Raw genomic sequence first — 15,093 nt, 5'->3', positions numbered from 1 at the left:
CTCTGACGGAAACCACACCATCATCTGCAAGCTGTCTAAGCGTGCATTGTTCTGCCAAACAACTGTCAATATCTTTCACATAAAAACTATAAAGAAGGGGGCTCAGACATGAGCCTTGGGGTAGACCCATATAACTATTTCTGGAAGTTGTCAGTTGTCCAAGGGTGAAGTTCATTCGCTTTTCTGACAACAAATTGTACAAAAAGTTATTCAAAATTCCAGGAAGTCCACATCTGTCCAGATTGTCTGACAGAATTTCTATGGAAACTGAATCAAAAGCTCCCTTAATATCCAAGAATACTGAAGCCAGTTGCTCCTTGTGCGCAAAGGCCAGTTGAATATCTGTAGAAAGCAACGCTAGACAATCGTTTGTTCCTTTGCTCTTGCGAAACCCAAATTGTGTACTTGATAGCAAATTATTTGTCTCGATCCATTGATCGAGTCTTCGAAGGATCATTTTCTCCAACAATTTTCTAATGCACGAGAGCATAGCAATCGGACGGTATGAGTTATGGTCAGACGCTGGTTTGCCAGGCTTTTGAATTGCTATCACTTTGACCTGTCTCCATTCGGGTGGCTCAATGTTGTTTTCTAGTAGGGTATTGAATAAGTCTAGCAAGCGTCTTTTCGCGATATCGGGAAGATTTTTTAGAAGAACGAATTTAATCATATCGCTTCCGGGTGAAGAGTTGTTCGATGAAAGAAGAGCCATAGAAAATTCCAGCATTGAGAATGGTCCGTCCAGAGGTCCACTGCTCGGAGACGTTTCTCGAAGAGTATGTTGGGCTGGAACTGAGTCTGGACAGACCTTTTTCGCGAAATCGAATATCCATCGGTTGGAGTATTCTTCACTCTCGTTGGTAGATGAGCGGTTACGCATGTTGCAAGCTACCCTCCACAAGGTTCGTATTGAGGTTTCACGAGAAAGACCTTCAATGAAATTGCGCCAGTAACCGCGTTTTTTTGCTTTAATTAATTGTTTCAGCTGTATTTCAAGCTTTGAATATTCCTCGAAGTGTGTGGATGTTCCATGTCTACGAAAAGCTTTGAAAGCATCGGATTTTTTCAAATACAATTTTGTGCATTCATCGTCCCAGCCAGGAGTGGCTGGTTTTCTTCACCAGTGTTCAAGATAGTCAAGTTGAAATCGTCACATAAATCGTAAAAAATAGCCGCTCTGGCGTCATCATAAGGATCACCCCACCCAGTACCATGAGAGTTCATATCATCCAGAATTAGAACTGGGGATGAGAGAATCGAGACTAGATTCCAAAGATGACTACGGCTAATGTTAGTATTTGGAGGAACGTATACTGAAGCTATGCAAAGTTCTTTATTCTTTGCAGTTATTTGACACAATTTCGACGTCTGATAGAGCTGGGAGAGGTATTTTATAGAAAGAGTAGCACTTTTTGATCCCCAAAAGTACTCCTCCATAAGAATCATTTCTATCCAGGCGAATAATGTTAAAATCGTGAAAGTTGAGTTCAGTGTCAGAAGAAAGCCATGTTTCAGAGAGGGCAAATATATCACAATCATAATTTTGAAGTAAAAATTTGAACGAATCTAGTTTTGGCACTAGACTACGGCAGTTCCATTGTAGCACATTGATCATATCTTCTACTACGCTAGGGGAATTATCCATCGAATGATATGATTGATGCAAGGAGGGGCCATGAAGCAGTCAATTGCTTAAGATAAGAATTTAAAGATGGAAGCAAGGCAGAAATAAAGCTTCTGAGGGGGTCTTGAATTTTTAACGTGTTTAGTATGAAGTCCACAATGTCCGAAAAAGCTATCAATCCTCGATTAGACGCGAATTTTCTACGAGAAGTTCGTGGAGCAGCGTTTTCATTTCTCTCTTCTCTGGGTAATGACGTAAAATCCTTGCTGCAACCAGGAACTGGCTGAGAAGGAGCCTTCGGATTCGTTTTTTTATTACTATTACCCTTGGAATTAGACAATCTTCCGAGGGTCACTTTAGGTTTCTTACGGTGCACCGTTGGTGAAGAGAGCTTTCTTTTTGATGATTCATCCTTTATTGAAGATTCTGGTGCAGCCGTAGTATGACGCTCATCAGAATCAGAGTCCGATTCTTGAGATGACAAAACCGAAAATTGGTTTTCATCTTGAGCGGCTGATGCGGTCTTTAGCATTTCAGCATAAGTCCGCTTGGAGCGTCCAGCGATAGAACGCTTCACTTTATCGGAGTGCTGTTTGTACCTCGGGCACTCATGTAGAGGGTGAGGATTCTCGCCACAGTGGATACATTTTTCCACTGTTTGTGTGCAAGAATCCTCACTATGTTTCTCGCCACATTTACCGCAACGAAATTTGTTGCCCCAGTGGCTAAACGAGTGTCCCAACTTTTTACAGTTGGTACAATTATAAACCCGTGGTACAAACAGGCGCACTGGGAAAAAAATATTTTCTACTTTCACATAGTTTGGGAGAACAGAACCTGCGAAAGTAATCCGAAAAGAGTGCGAGGGCTTATAAACTTTTTTGTTTTCTTCCAAAGATGCTGAATGCAGGTTTCTAACATCCAGGATCTTTACAAGATCACCTATCATCGAGTTTTTGAAAGAACCCGAAGCTTTTTTCAATTCATCGACACTCAGACTCGCGTCGGTTACTACGCCACCTCTCGAGAAGGGATGTAGATGTGATATTCCCTGTTAAAAACTTCGTGGTCAACAATCTTGTTGGCCACATCAAAAGTCAGTGCTTCTACACGCAGTTTATCCGGTCTCTCTTTATGTATCGAGACGCCCGAAAATTGACACAGCAAATCTCTTGAAATATCAAGAGTTCTCAACGATTTTCCCTTGGGCCGAAAGAAAACAACCCATGGTCCCTTTGAGGTCGATTGATAATAGCGCGTCCGCGCAACAATGGCATCGGTAGATGTCATAACGGTTGCGCAAACGGTGCGCAACCGTCTATGAAAAAAAACACACACACACACGCACGCGCGCTCAAAAACTCAACTTAAAACTAACTTAGACTAATAATTAACTGAAATTTAAGAAAAATATATAAATATATATATCTCAAAAAAAAAAATTCTTCCAAAAAAAAAAACAAAATACTAATTTGCGGTGTCCGAACAACCTTGAACACCCCTATTCGAAGCTATACAACGCCGCACGCTACGAGGTAAACACAATAGCGTGACGGCAAAAGTTGTTGTTTATTATACTTCTCTATGATGAAATCGATGCCGCTGGAACCAATTCACAGATCGCCGGTCCAGCGTTGCCGGAGAGGTGCTGCTTCCTCGCTGTTCCGGGTATTAACGGCACTTATCTTGCCACGAACGGTCAAAGAAAAAAAACCAAAGACACTTTGGCGGAGGGGGGAAAAAAACTTCACCAGCCAAAAGCTTTAAAATATTCCGACGGCTTTGACTTTGTGTACAAATTAATGTTACGTAACATAAGTGGGAGGGGGTTCGTCTTGCGTTACTTTTTGTTACATAGAGGAGGGGACCTCATTTTTAGCGATTTTTAGCACGACGCCTAACCCAAATGGTTTTGTTTCATTCAATAAGGCTAGGAGGTGAAGTTGAACCTAATAAATACATATTGAACGAAATGAGCAAGTGATCTTTAATTTATTCAAGAAACGTGAAGTAAAACAATCATATGTAAGTTCACCTGGAGTCGATAAATGTTTTTTAGTGAACTAATGTATTGCGTTAAGCAAATCATTCGGTCTACACATCGCCAAATTTCCTTCTACGGTGTTGAAGAAGTTCAAAACCTCATCTGCCCCAGTGTTATCATTACGAAAGAATTTAAAAAAATGTTCTCGTATGAAATGTATGATATTGCTAGGTTTTGATGATTTTATTAACTGCAAAATTAATCTGTAATAATTAACTGTAGATGATGATGATGGTCCCACCTACTTCCCCTACAGAGGTTTGAGCGAGACGAGTTATCTAAAAGATAATTTAATTATTTTCTCAGCATTGAAATCAGTCCAACCAAAAAAAAAAACAAAGAACTGACTTTATTTACAGATATAAGTTCAAAAAATTGCAATGTCAAATGACAAGCCAACACTCAGTCATGTCCGCCACAGAGCCGACACGGTCCCGCGAGGCCCTTGCAGCCAAATGGTCCACCAGAGCACAAGCCCAACCGCCAGCCTTGTATTGGATTGACTATGAATATCCTCATCCGGAGAAATCGAGAAACCGGACCGGCACTTAGAAAACTTTCAATTTAATATCCTTTATCATCACCAGGGTCATGACGGACATAATAGAGAGGACATAAATACAAATTTAAAAAATTAAATAGTTTACATAATATAATCCGTTCAAAAAAAGCTTCGTCAGGTTAATTGAAAATATTAAAAAAACAAACCGCAAAAAAATTCCACATTAAATTATCCGTTCGTATAAAACTTCGTTACAGACGCCGATCTTCGCCATAAAATTTAAAAAAAAACATATCGGTCGGCTGTTAATGAAACACAGCAATGCCTCTTATATTCTGTAACTGTTGTTGTTCGTTTAATATTATATGTCTTGGCATCGAGTTGAACACATTTGTACATTTGAAATACAACGAATTTTGTGAAGCACATGTCAAGAAATTGGGTGTTCTCAATTCATTCGCGTTTCTTGTGTTATAACTGGGAAAGTCACTTCCTCTTTCAACTCGATCGCACAAATATCGAGGCAGCAAACCGTTAACTACTTTGAAAATGAACACCAATTAACAATCCTTTGCTTCACAAGATAACCATTCCAGAGCGTCCAACATTAAATATGAGGAAGTGAATCTGTTACATTTTAGTATCAACCGCATTATTTTATTTTGCAAACGCTGTAATCTCGATATTTGTGTTTCATTGGCCAGAAATACAATGGAAGAGCAAAAGTCAAAATGAGTAGAGACGATTGATTTGTATAGCTGTATTTTGATGCAAATAGTTAAATCGTTTTTTGATCGGCATAAGATTCCATACTTCTTGGCAATTTTCTTGATGATGTGAGTCAATGTGAGTGTTGAACTTGAGTTTGTATAAACACGCCAAGATATTTAATTTCCCGAATGCGATCAATAGATTCATCATCAATAACAGTACAGACGTTTCCATTTGAACGATTTCGCGAGATTACCATAAATTTAGTTTTACTTATGTTCAATTTCAATTGCTTATACTTCAACCATCTACTTAAAGAATGTAAATCTCCATTCAAATGTAAAACGACCTGATCTAAATCATTAGCTGCAATGAATAACACAGTATCATCTGCAAAAAGATTGATATCACAAAATCGTAAAAATCGTCGCATGTCATTAGTGTACATAATAATTAAAATGGGCCCTAATACACCTCCCTGAGATACTCTGTCCTCTTTGATATTTGGAAAAAAAACTAGGTTTTTCATACCGCAGTAATCAATTAATAATAAGATCAATACTTGTCTAATTAGAGCCTATTAAGTGGCCACTTTATCGAAAGTCAAGAGAAAAACACCAGATTGAAAAACGCTATGAATTACCAGCAACAGTACCGATGCTAAAATATTCATCTGTTGCCAAATTCGTTCCCTATGTTTATAGAAATCACTGCCATGTGGCGATAGCGGCGGTTATATTGTGGTTATGATGAGTATCGATTGGTGGAAGATAGCATCACTAATTATTTCAATGTCAGTCACGGTTAGATGGCATCGATCGTCTCTCGGAGGAAAAAAACTTTTCCATGGAGCAAACGTTAAGATACCAATAAGCTCTATCAAATAAATTGAAACGAAAGAATTGTTTTGTTATTTATAGCATTTTAGAGCCCACAAATGGAATAATGTTCGTTCTTCTCAAAATGGGTGCCCCTTATAGCGTCATCAGAAGAGCGTTTAAGTTTGGACCGATTGGAAAACGAATCTACGATTGAACTTATTCAACCAATAATAATTACAAATGTTGTTTCGCATTTGTTTCACGCAGAAGCGTTAACGTATCATTGAATAATCAAACGTATGTAAACAGAATCAAATCCGATTTCACGGCATATAAATTATTTGCTTACACATAGGAAATAATGATGCATAAAATCCTATAATCGACGCTAAATGTAGAATTAATTTACCTTCCGTCTGGCCGATGGTACGCTTCGATTCCGAAAGAAGTCTTCTCACCCACAGCACAGCAGGTTTCGTATCCTCGACCCAGTTCACTGTCTTTCGGCACACCGCGCCGGATTTCAACGGCTCAGGCGAACCACGGGGAAAAAAGTTTCGAAAACAATTTATGCCACCCCTCCCTCCACTGGTGGCAGCCCCCGAATGCTGATTACTGTCCTAAACATTCATTTATCCGACAGCCGGTCAAAAAGCTGTGGGTGGCCCGAAGCTGGCGGCGGCTGCGGCGGTGGCGTTTCTTCTCCAATTGTTTATCGTGAGGCTCAGCTGCTCGCCGTACGAACTTCGGGGCAAGTCTGGCTGGGGCTGCTACAGAACTACTTTCACTTTTTGTCTTCAGCAGCTTCGTGTGGCCGTTATGGTTCCAAGGTAATAATTTTCAATAGCAATTTCCCCCACGCTCTTATTTTTCCCTGACATTTTGGGAAACACCAAAGCTCTCAAGTTTATCAAAGTGGATGGGGTGAAAACAAAGGGGGGGGGGAGAAGGAAACTTTGCTTCTTCAATTTTCCGCCCCCACGGGTTGAGTACCACAAAAACCAAATTCGATGAGACTTCCCGACGATGAACTTGTTTTCTTCGCTGGGAATGTAATGAACTTGTTCGGTGGTTTCCTTCCAAACAGCACTAATTTTCCGATAACATTTTTTTTTTCTTTGCCTTTTATGTTTCGCCGAGCTCTCTTCGGCTTCGAATGATTAGATCGTAGGCAAGCAGAAGGATGGTATTCGTTTGGTTCACACTCTACAAAATCTCATCATTGCAATCACCCAATCTAATCCCGACACTGTCATTCCAATCTCTCCCCGCACCGATCGATTCGAAATTGATTTCAGAAACCACAAAGCTTCGACACCTCTTCGTTTTCTTCTTCTCTCCACGTTCGCCGATCATCCCGCTATCGGAGGCTCCCTATCGGAAGCCCTATGGGGCCGATTCGGCAGTCGATGACACACAAGCGAGCGGTTTCCATTATCAGCGAGAGCGATTCGACACGCCTGTAATTATGCTTCCGAATGTACACCGACTCCGATAACGTATGTCGTCCCGAGCACTTGAAAATCACTTTCCCATCCCTGCGGAGGACGGTCTTCGCGGAAAACAGATTCCCACATCGCACCTAAACCAAAAAAAAAAAAAAAAAGAAATACTCAGCACACGCCCGTTCTCTATGATATAACACACAAACAAAACAAAAAAAATTAAATGCTCGCTCCTGATGGTATTTTGATTGCTTGCTATTGTGGGGTCCTCGAAGCGTACATTCGGGAGTAACCATTCACCAATTTGTTTTTAATAACAACGAGGCGCTACGCTTCTATCTTCCACACGCGCTCTCTCCAAAAGGGTTTCACAAACAAATCAACCCTTTTCATTTCCCGATTAGTTGGGGCTAAAATATCACCATAACACTATTTCAAGCGTTCAATCGGTTCCCATTTTCGGTGTCAACAAAAAACAGCAATGATTCAAAACCGTCTCTCCTCGGGAAGATAACACGGGAGTTACACACATCCGGTCGTTGTTTGGCCGTTTTGTGGCAGCAGCGGAAACGCGCAACGCTGCGAACGCATCGAAAGCAACACCCTAACTGAGCAGAAGAATTGCTGCCGTTGGTTTCGTTGTTGGGGATGGAAATCGTTCCGCCACTACTGGGACTCCCCACCACCCCTCCCTTCGCCATCAGTGTTACATCTGAGGGAAAGAAAAAAAAACACGGTTGCGTGAAACGAATCTCGTAAAAGCGTGTCTTATCGGAATTCTGCTCGTAAACATACGCGCGAGTTCTGCTCTGAGAGGATACGGATACCGTGCTCTGCTGGCTGCTGGCTGGACATCATCAGCTGGAGAGAGAGGATTTCCTTTGATTTTTGGGAGAGTTTGGGAGCACACATCCCTTCCGACGGGATGCTGTAGGATTCTGTGGGATTCTGTATCGGGAGAAGTGATACGATATAGGAGAGAAGCGAGTTTTCGTATAAGGTACTAGTTGTCATACCCGTTAGAAAATGGGACGATTGTTCTTGAATTCCTAAATTTTTAACTTTTTAATCTTTTTGTCTATCCTGTGATGTTACTTATAAATAATAATTTTGCATTCACATAATTTTGCATAACTCAATAGCTAATTAAGTAAACGCAACCAAATTTGGCATGTGAAGGTTTTAGGGGGCAAGAAACGTTTCTATGGTGAGTGGACACTCCTCCCCCCTCTCTCTCTAAGGGGGGGCTGCCATACAAATGAAGCATAAATTTCTGCATAACTCATGAACTAATCAATAAAATGGAATCAAACATGGCATATAGAGGATTTAGGGGTCGATGAATGCTGCTATGGTGGTTCGACACTCTCCCCCTCCTCTCTAAGGGGAGGCTACCATACAAATGATATTTGTTTATTTGTTATGTTGTTGGAAGAGAATTCCAAGGACAAACATCTCTTACAAATAATGTTTTCCCATATAATGCAGTTGTGTGTGTCGGTAAAACATATTTATTTAGTCTGTCACTTCTGAAGGGCGTCAATTTCTCATACAAATATGCAGGGCATTTTGTAGTGATTATTTTATGAATCAAAATACAAGAACGAGCTTTGATAAAGTTGTGGAATGAGTAACCCAAAAGTTCGCTTTGTAAATGAGAAACACTGTCCAGGCGGCTGATATTGAAAACGAAACGAACACAAGTATTAAGTGCTACCCTTAGCCTGTCCAAAGTGTGCATATTAACCGAAAGCAAAAGAAAGTCACACAATATGAAGTATGGTGAAATAAAACTTTGAAAAAATTTAAGCTTAGTCTCTTTATTCAAGCAATAACCCTTTTATTTGAAACATCGCAAAGTAGCGTAAATCTTGCCACATTGGGACAAAACAAATTTATCCCATTGGACATCGTTCTGAATTGTGAATCCTAGACTAGTGGCATTATCGACTTCGAAATTCGGAGGATCATTATCACTACCACGTTTAATGAACGAAGCTTGTGATTTTTGTGCATTGAGTTTCAAAAAATTAGCGTCTGCCCAAGTTTTTATACATTTTAAATCACCGTTCACTAGTCTACAAATAGTCTCGTTGTTCATACCATTACAATTCATAAATAGTTGAACATCATCTGCGAAATATATAAAAATCATGATCACTTTGCCACCACTGTCGATCAACATCATCATCAATTTTTAGCATAGCCGTTTTGGTACTATGACCCGCACGATAACCAGACTGAAAAGATGTTATTAAACTATGCTCATGCAAATAAGAGCACATTTGAGTTTTTAGAATTCTTTCGAAGCTTTCCGATTGTAATATGACTACTACACCACCCACGCGATAGTAAATAAAATTTAAAATTGTTCAATGCCATAGGCAATAAATCTCCAACGAGGGCGCCGGGCAATGCAAACATAAGTATTATTCGACTACAAGCCTCTTTACTGGGCCAAGGGTCTGTTTATTATTTATGGTTGCGTAACCCGATGCGCACCGAGCGTGGTCGCACGTTTGTTTTCCTTCCGCCTCGCCGCTAGCTTCGGCAAGACCACGAATGGTAAACACATGTGTAAGAGCCGCGCTGGGTGTCGTTTCCTTGTTATTAATTTTGGCATGCGGAACAGATGTTCTGCATATGACTTTCACCAGAGTGCGTCTGACCACGCCTAGAAAATTAAGATTTGTAAATAGCTAGGTAAATAGGAAATTAGTCAGATAATAAAACCAAACGAGCGGCTCTTGGGCCGGCAGTCTTATGGCGGGTTTACATTAGGGAGATCTATAGCTATAGATGGATTTATTCACGTGAAAATACGTGTAAACGGGTGAGAATAAATATGATACACTTAATCGAGGTATATATAACTTGAATAAATTCAGCATATGTAAACGCTTGTGAATTTCTCACTGGTGAGAAATCACTAAAGTTGGATGCAGTTCTACTTTAGGTGAATAATTTCACCGAAAATATGAATATATTCATTATAGATGTTCACGCTAGTGTAAACGGTTGATGCAATTTCTATAAATCTCATCATATTTCTTCACATGAATATATCACTGGTCTAAACCCACCCTTAGTCTCAGCTCAGACTCGGAGTCAGAGCTTTAGCACCAGGGATGCAAAATTTCGAAAGAACTTATTGAAATCGAAAAGCAATTTTTATCAGTGCAAAATATCTCCACCGACACTCTTCTCTTCTTTCTATCGCGGTGCCATTCAGCTCGCGCAGTCCGAAGACATCGGTCGCAAATTTGTTCGCGTCTATTGTAGAGTGGAGATTATACCGTTATCAGTTCGTGGCTGGTGAAGTTATTTCGCCCTTCTCTTTATTGCGCGAGTGAGGAGAGCAGCAATCACTACCAGCGTGAGGAAGAAGTCCTCCACGGCGGACGCGGTGCGTGTGCCGTATCATCGCTGCGTGTGCTTTAGCATCGTCATCGATTCCATCATCGTGTTGTGGTGCGATATACCGTTGCATCTGTGCCGAGCGATTGCCACGCGGTTCGATTGGGACACCGTTTCATTTCATTCGCATTGGTGTGCGATTTAGGTTAATATATATTAGGTTTAGAAATAAAAAAAAAATAAAAATTATATTATTTTATATCTGCCGTAATGGCAGAAGGTCATGTTCACATGGAGATTGAAACTACTGTTTCCTCCTCACTAGCTACAACGGGGGCTGGGAAGTCGCTTAAAAGCGTTCCCCCTCAGAAGATGTCTCTTCAGAGAAAGAGGTAATCTACCTTAACAAGCCCCCCTCAAGAAAATTGGCAAACTTTTCCTCTTCGCCCCCTCAATCTCCCGCTCCAGCTTCCGCTCTACTACCGAACTTGCCTCCCAGCCCTACTGATCCCGCTCCCGTTCAACAATCGACCTCGTCCTCCCCCTCAGTTGTTTCCTCTCCTCGTGTCAAGGTCTATCCAGACGATGCACTTGGAGCTGGTCCATGGGTTGTTTTTTTCCGGCCTAAACCAAAAGGAAAGTCAATTAATGTCATTCAGGTTTCGAAAGATCTGGCAAGATTATATTCCTCCGTGGTCGAAATCTCTAAGGTTAGACCGAACAAACTGCGTGTTGTCGTGAGTGATCGGAAACACGCGAATGCAATTGTGATCGACGAGAGATTCTCCCTAGAGTATCGCGTCTACGTGCCCTCCCATGACGTAGAAATCTCGGGGGTGGTAACTGAAACTGGTCTGACGTGCGAAATGATAAAAGAAGGAGTTGGTAAATTTAAAAGACTCCCGTTGGTGGGTGTTAAAATTTTGGACAGCCGCCAACTAGGAAAAGTATCCCAAGAAGAGGGAAAAACTAAATTCACGCCGTCAGACTCGTTTCGAGTAACTTTTGCTGGTTCCGCTCTACCTAACTACGTCATGGTGGGCAAATTGAGATTGCCTGTGTGACTCTTCGTGCCAAAGCCCATGACTTGCCAAAAATGCAAGTCAGTTGGTCACACTTCAGATCATTGTGCCAACAAGGAGCGCTGTGCCACTTGCGGAGAGCAACATGAGGGGAAATCCTGCAGTGCGACTGAGCATAAATGTCTATATTGCGGGGGATCCCCACACGAGCTCTCAGTTTGTGAAACTTACAAGAGTCGCTGGGAGAAACAGAAGCGCTCTTTGAAGGAACGCTCGAAACGCATTTTTGCGGATATTTTAAAGGGCGCTTCTCCACTGGCCCAACAACAACAACTAATCAACACACAAAATGTCTTCGCCACGTTGCCCGTTGACGAAATAGAAGCGGACACAGCTAACGGGGGCACACCGTTCATTTTCCAAGGGAATCCCCGGCGCAAAAATGTGACCACTCCCAAAGTTCAAGGACAAGCCCCTCCGGTGATACCCCCTGTTAGCATGCCTAAAAAGTCGAGTGCAGCGGAAAGGCAAAATCAGGTTCCTCCTGGTTTCCGTGGGAAAAATTCACCTTCGAATGGCCCAGCACTCGAGGAGACATCAAAAACCCCAACTGTCCCTGTTTTTCCGTCCAGTTCAACTTCCCAATCGGGATTTATAAAGTTGTCTGACCTTTTGGACCAAATCTTCAAGTGTTTTAATGTTTCCGACTCCATCAGAACCATTGTCATTTCAATGCTTCCAGTATTAAAGACAATTTTGCAACAATTGATGCAAACATGGTCCCTCCTTGCAATGATTATCTCTCTTGATGTCTAATTTAAATAGAGAGGTCGGAGATATCACTGTTTTACAGTGGAGTTGTCGTAGTCTTATCCCTAAATTGGATACATTCAAATTTTTAATTCATAAGTTCAATTGTGATGTTTTTGCTCTGTCCGAAACTTGGCTTTCTTCGCGAGATGATCTCTCTTTCCACGATTTTAATATCATACGCTTGGACCGTGATGACAGATACGGAGGGGTGCTATTGGGTATCAATAAGTGCCACTCATTTTTTCGAATTGACCTTCCACCTATTGGAGGGATCGAAGCTGTTGCTTGTCATGCAAACATCAGAGGCAAAGACCTCTGTATTGTCAGCTTGTATTGGCCTCCGAGAGCTGCGGTTAGCCGCAATCAACTTGTTGACATGTGCTCACTCCTTCCTGAGCCACGATTGATCTTGGGAGACTTCAACTCTCACGGAACTGCCTGGGGTGAACAGTACGACCACAATCGTTCATCGTTGATATATGACCTTTGTAACAGCTTCAATATGACCGTTTTGAACACTGGGGAAAAAACACATGTACCTAAACCTCCTGCTAACCCAAGTGCTCTTGACCTCTCGCTTTGCTCGAATTCACTATCGTTAGATTGCAAGTGGAATGTAATCCAGGATCCCAACGGTAGTGATCACTTGCCAATCGAAATTTCCATCACCATTGGGTCGAATTCTTCTGAATCTATAAACATGGCATATGACCTCACAAGACACATTGACTGGAAAAAATATGCGGACGCGATTGCTCTAGCCATCAATTCCAGAGATGGTTTACCTCCATTGGAGGAGTATAACTTCATTTCTCGTTTGATCTATGACAGCGTGGTTCGCGCTCAAACGAAACCCATCCCAGGCTCCACTATTCGTCGAAGGCCTCCCAATCCATGGTGGGATAGCCAATGTTCCAAGCTTTATCAGGATAAATCGAACGCATTTAAAGCTTTTCGGAAACGTGGAACCATTGAGAATTTTCAAACGTATTTGGACCTTGAAAATCAATTTAAAAACTTGATCAAAGGGAAAAACGTGCTTATTGGCGAAATTTCGTGGGAGGTTTGTCACGAGCAACGTCAATGAAAAAATTATGGAATCGCTCTTCATCGAATGAAAGCGAAGAATATTCACATCGATGGATTTTTAATTTTGCACGGAAGGTTTGTCCCGATTCCGCTCCTGTGCAAAAAATTGTTCGAGATATACCACTAGATAGGTGCGATCTTGATTCCGAGTTTTCGATGGTAGAATTCTCTCTTGCTCTCCTTTCTTGTAACAATTCGGCTCCAGGAACGAATAGAATTAAGTTCAACTTGTTGAAACACCTCCCTGATGTGGCGAAACATCGCTTGTTAAATTTATTCAATCGGTTTCTGGAGCATAATATTGTTCCAGATGATTGGAGACAAGTACGAGTTATAGCTATTCAAAAACCCGGAAAACCCGCGTCCGACTTCAATTCTTACCGCCCAATAGCAATGCTGTCTTGTATACGGAAATTGTTGGAGAAAATGATCTTGTTTCGCCTTGATCGTTGGGTTGAAACGAATGGCTTACTCTCAGATACACAATATGGGTTCGGCAGGGGCAAGGGGACGAATAATTGTCTTGCGTTGCTTTCTTCAGAAATTCAAATGGCTTACGCCGAAAAAAAACAAATGGCTTCAGTATTCTTGGACATAAAGGGGGCCTTCGATTCTGTTTCAATAGAGGTTTTGTCGGACAAATTACACTCTCGGGGTCTGCCGCCTCTATTGAATAATATGTTATATAACTTGCTTTGTGAGAAACAGTTGAACTTTTCTCACGGGGATTCGACAGTAAATCGGGTCTCCTACATGGGCCTCCCCCAGGGCTCATGTTTAAGCCCCCTTTTGTACAACTTCTATGTAAGCGACATCGACAATTGTCTTACACAAAATTGCAGCCTAAGACAACTTGCAGATGATGGAGTGGTGTCTGTCGTAGGATCAAACGAATCCGACCTGCAAGGTCCCTTACAAGATACCTTGAACAATTTTTCAACCTGGGCCATTGGGCTAGGGATCGAATTCTCCACGGAGAAAACAGAGATGGTGGTTTTTTCTAGGAAGCATAGACCAGCAAAACCAAAGCTTCAACTTTTGGGTAAACCGATCACTCATGCTATGTCATTCAAGTATCTTGGGGTCTGGTTCGACTCCAAATGTACTTGGGGGGCCCATATTAGGTATCTGAGTAAAAAATGCCAACAAAGAATAAACTTTCTCCGTAATATTACCGGCACCTGGTGGGGAGCCCATCCCGAAGATCTTATAATGTTGTATCGAACAACTATTCTCTCAGTGATGGAGTATGGAAGTTTCTGTTATCAATCAGCTGCCAAAACACATCTCATTAAACTCGAGCGAATTCAGTATCTTTGTCTCCGTATTGCGTTGGGATGTGTGCCCTCAACGCATACCATGAGTCTCGAAGTTTTGGCAGGCCTACTCCCACTAAAAGATCGCTTCAATTTATTATCTCTTCGGTTCCTCATCCGGTGTAAGGTTATGAACCCATTGGTGATCGGAAATTTTGAGCAGCTGATCGAGCTAAATTTTCATTCTGGTTTCATGAGCTCATATCATGAATTCATCTCCATGCAGGTTGATCCTTCTTCGTATATTCCCAACCGTGTTTGTTTTCCTGACTACATCAATTCCTCTGTGCATTTTGATCTGTTCATGAAGGAGAAAATCCATGGAATTCCAGATTATCATCGATCGGGG

The 15,093-nt window shown here is 41.6% G+C and overlaps 1 protein-coding gene across 4 annotated transcripts in view; it reads right to left on the bottom strand.

Moving 5' to 3' along the window:
- The window catches only part of LOC129771077 (5-hydroxytryptamine receptor 2B-like), a 396,880-nt gene extending 389,138 nt beyond the window's left edge, over positions 1 to 7,742 (bottom strand). For 2 of the 4 annotated variants that reach the window (XM_055774387.1, XM_055774390.1), the window contains exon 1: positions 6,112 to 7,742. The gene's annotated coding sequence lies outside the window, so the exon portion shown is untranslated. The remainder of the gene's footprint in view (positions 1 to 6,111) is intronic. The other 2 variants (XM_055774389.1, XM_055774388.1) reach the window with 2 other exon arrangements.
- Between the last annotated feature and the right edge of the window lie 7,351 nt (positions 7,743 to 15,093).

The sequence above is a fragment of the Toxorhynchites rutilus genome, chromosome 2 (genome assembly GCF_029784135.1).
Source record: "Toxorhynchites rutilus septentrionalis strain SRP chromosome 2, ASM2978413v1, whole genome shotgun sequence".
NCBI classification, from domain to species: domain Eukaryota; kingdom Metazoa; phylum Arthropoda; class Insecta; order Diptera; family Culicidae; genus Toxorhynchites; species Toxorhynchites rutilus.
Note: the sequence above shows the minus strand (reverse complement) of the source record. Positions and strands in the feature narration are given on the sequence as shown.